Raw genomic sequence first — 4481 nt, 5'->3', positions numbered from 1 at the left:
TTATTATTATACTTAATATGGTGACTTTTGGAGTGATTTCTCACTCTATAAATAGGATTGTTCATTCACTATTGTATGATAGAAAAATGAGACTTACATACACTTGAATAAGAAGAAAATTCCTCTTCTTCTATCTACTTCTCTTGTCTTTTTCTCTTTATGATTATATTCTTATGAGCTTGATTTTATAACAAAAGGAACAATCAAAACCAATTATTCTAAATAATAAAATTTCATCTAATATAATAGTATGTCTTTTTAAGTAAAGCACAAAGTACAAAAATATCCTGATATTTTCCCAGGAGACTTATTGTCAAGGGCTTTTTTGAAACAACCTTTACCTCTACGAGGTAGTGGTGCGGTTTGCATACATTTTGCTCTCTCCAGACTCTATTTGTTGTTGTTGTTGTTTGGGTTGGGGGACTTGGTGCCTTCGGACATAATTTCTTTTCTAAACACACAACTTTTCCCAATGAAGCAGTAGCCACATATATCTCAAGGTATTCTGTAGGACATTCTTCGTTGAAAAACTATACTATGAACATAAAAGTTATACAAATTTAATTTTTCATATATATATATTAAATCTTGAACAGCAACTTTAGCTTCACCACTACACTGAGCATAACTTGTGTGATGCAATTTAAAACTCTTGGCTTGCAGTTAGTAGAGAATTATACTTTTCTTAGCATTCTATTATCTTTCCGGATTGTTTTTAAGCTTTAAATAATGAATTTCATCATAAAAATATTATTCATCTCTCAATTCCAAATATTAGTTTCCATACACCTACCCCTCTTTTTTTCAATAGAAAATATGGCTGATGCAGTTGTGTCATTTGCAGTTCAAAAATTGGGTGATTTCCTCATAAAAAAAGTTTACCTGCGTAAAAGTCTCAGAGATGAAATTACATACACTCTTTCCTCAGAGATGCAGAACAAAAGAAAAGTGGAGATCATAGAATTCAACAATGGGTGTTTGAAATCAACACTGTTGCTAATGATGTTGTTGCTATACTTGAGACTTAAAGTTTTGAGGCTGGTAAAAGTGCTAGTTGTCTCAAGGTTTACGCTTGCATCTGTAGTAAGTAGATGAAATTCTACAATGTCGCCAATGATATACAACCACTCAAGCAACGAATTAAGGATATCTCTTGCAAACGAGAGACTTATGATATTACATATATCAATAGTAATACCAGTGGAGAAGGGACAAGTAATCAGGTCAGAACATTGAGGAGAACTACCTCAGATATAGATGACCATGATTACATTTTTGTTGGACTTCAGGATGTTGTACAAACATTGCTAGCTCAACTTCTCAAACCAGACCCTCGTCGAACAGTCCTTTCCATTTATGGCATGGGCGGATTAGGTAAGACGATGCTTGCAAAAAACATCTACAACAATCCTAATATAGTCTCAAGCTTTGCTACACTTGCTTGGATATGTGTTTCTCAATAGTATAACACAATGGATCTTCTTAAAACTATCATAAAATCCATCCAAGGTTGTGCCGAGGAAACTCTAGATTTGTTGGAAAAGATGGAAGAAACAGATGTAGAAAAATCACCTTCTTGATCTATTAAAAGGACGCAAATACCTTGTGGTAGTTGATGATGTGTGGTAGAAAGAAGCATGGGAGTGTTTGAAAAGAACATTTATGGATAGAAATAATGGCAGCAGAGTTATTATTACCACGCGCAACCAGGACGTCACTGAAAGAGCAGACAACAGAGGTTTTGTCCATAAACTTCGTTTCCTAAGCCAAGAAGAAAGTTGTGACCTCTTTTGTTGGAAACTAGTTGATGTTCAAGCAATGGTTCAAGCGATGGAAAGTCTAGCTAAGGATATGTGGGAAAATGTAGAGGCTTACCTCTTGCAATTGTTGTATTGAGTGGACTACTACCGCATAGATGGGGGCTAGACAAATGGCAAAACGTGAAAGACTGCCTTTGGAAAGACATTGAAGAAGACTCTATTGAAATCTCCTACATACTATCATTAAGCTACAACGATTTTTCAGCTGCGCTGAAGTAGTGTTTTCTCTACTTTGGTGTTTTTGAAGAAAATTGATGATTGACGCTGACAACATAATATAGTTGTGGATGGCAGAGGGTTTCATCATACAAAGAGGACAAGAAAGAATAAAAGATGTCGCTGAAGGCTACTTGGATGAGCTGATAAGACGAAGCTTGGTTCAACTGGTGGATACATTTTGGGAAAAAGTTATTAAATGTAAAATTCATGATTTACTTCGAGATCTTGCGATACAAAAGGCATTGGAGGTAAACTTCTTTGACATTTATGATACAAGAAGAACTTGAAATCTTCTTCATGTATCAGACATGCCATTCATAGTGAAGGAGAAAGGTACCTCTCACCACTTGATCATCTTTCTAACTCAAAGTTGAGGTCAATTATGTTTTTTGATACACATTTTTGTGATCTTTTCAAACATATAAATGTGTTCCGGCATATATATGTGTTGTAATTGGATATTAATTATGGGGATTTTATACCTTATTCCATAGGGAGTTTGTACCACCTCAAGTTGTTAAGCTTGAGAGGTGTCCGTAGTATTCCCTCCTCCATTGGAAACCTCAAGAATCTATAGACACTTTGTGTTATAAATGATGGCGGATACTTTAGCCAACTACCCCGAAGACAGCTGACCTAATATATTTAAGACATTAGTCTCTTCATATTCAGAACCTCTAGTACATATAAACAAACTCACTAGTCTTCAAGTTCTTAAAGGTGTTGGTTGTAATCAGTGGAAAGATGTTGACCTTATTAATTTAGTGAATCTTAGAGAATTAAAGATGTATAATATTAAGAGATCTTACTCCCTAAACAACATTAGAAGTTTGAAAAACCTTACCAGTCTCAGATTGTTCGGTGAGTATGGTAACTCATCTCCATTATTACCATCCCTTGATTTTCTTAATTGTTGTGAAAAACTCCAGAAATTGTGGTTAAGAGGGAGATAGAGAAACTGCCTTATCTGTTTCCAAATTCCATCACAATGATGCTTCTTAAGAACTCAAGACTGACAGAAGTTCCGATGCCTATTATGGGAATGTTGCCAAACCTAAGGAATCTCATACTAGAATATGCTTATGAAGGAAAACAAATAACGTGCAGTGATAACAGCTTCAGTCAACTCGAGTTCCTTAATCTAACTTGTCTTCATAATCCAAAAAGATGGCATTTAGCTACAAGTGAAATTCCTCTCATTAAAGATCTTCTTATCCATCGTTGTTCAAATATAAAGGAGATTCCAGAGAGAATGAAAGACATGAAGCATTTCAAACATATATGAAGTCTTATTTGATAATAGGAAAGGTAAATATACAAACAAGTCCCAATCCTATATAACATTTCTTCATTTTCTCTTTTTCTTTTTTTATAAATTATTAATAAAATTTGTGTTAAATCAACAGAGAAGAAGTTGCACATTCACCTTTCATCAACTTGGCTTCTCCAACCATCAATCAACTAATTGGCTGTTTTGGTTTTTCATGTTTAATTTCTTTCTGTTTTTAGCTTTTCTTAGTCTGTGGAAACATGTGTTGGAATGCAACTTCTTTTTTGGATTTTGTGATGACTTAATTAACAGAACAAAGATAGAAATGTTCTTAAATTATGTAAAATGAACAAAAATATCCCCAGTCATAGTTTTATTTAAAATTATCATTGTCTTCAATAATTTGATTTAAAAATATTATCATCTAATTGATATTAGAAAAGTCAATTTATACCGCTAAGTTCAAGTCTAAGTCCTTTTATATTTAAGTTTGACATAAGAATATAACTCTGCACAAAAAATAACATGACTCGTGTCAGATGTCGAAGGTTTGATATTTTCAATACTTCATGAAAAATAAACCTTTTATTATATCAGACGTACTAAATATAAATTTCAATAATCAAAAAACAAATTGGCTATAAAAAAATACACGTATAAAGAAAAACATTAAAAAATGTCTGGGCGGTGTACCCCTTTTCAACCTACGTGAAACTATCTTGTGGGCCCTGCGCATGTTGACAATTTTTGTCAAGCTAGTGCCATGTAGGCCAAAAGGGGGTAGAAAGTTATTTATGAAATAACTTCAAAGGGGTAATAGGACCTTAGTATAGTATAAGTGCATCTCTAGGATTTCGGGCATGGGAAGAGGATACTTATGCATTTTCTCATTTTTATTTATCTATTAAATTTTCTAATGCCACTAATGATTAACTATCTCTATCATAAATAAACGCTATTTTTTAAGTGTATCCCATGAAATTGACAATGATTCATTATTTCTAACGTATATGTTTAAAGACTAGTAAAAAACATAAATGAGCACACTCTTTAATTATGTATATGACTGCATATCTCTATCTCCCATTATCTAACTTGCTTTCCAATAATATAGCCCCCTCTTCCTATTTATAGACTTTTCTCTATATATAGTAAAAAAATGTGTACAAAAA

General features: G+C 33.3%; 1 pseudogene; it reads left to right on the top strand.

Moving 5' to 3' along the window:
- Positions 1–816: 816 nt before the first annotated feature.
- On the top strand, positions 817–3324 carry LOC101259765 (disease resistance protein RPP13-like; annotated as a pseudogene).
- The last annotated feature ends 1157 nt before the right edge of the window (positions 3325–4481 follow it).

This window comes from Solanum lycopersicum, chromosome 7 (genome assembly GCF_036512215.1).
Source record: "Solanum lycopersicum chromosome 7, SLM_r2.1".
Classification (NCBI taxonomy): Eukaryota; Viridiplantae; Streptophyta; class Magnoliopsida; order Solanales; family Solanaceae; genus Solanum; species Solanum lycopersicum.
The sequence above is the reverse complement of the archived record's forward strand: the minus strand, read 5'-3'. Positions and strand labels throughout refer to the sequence as shown.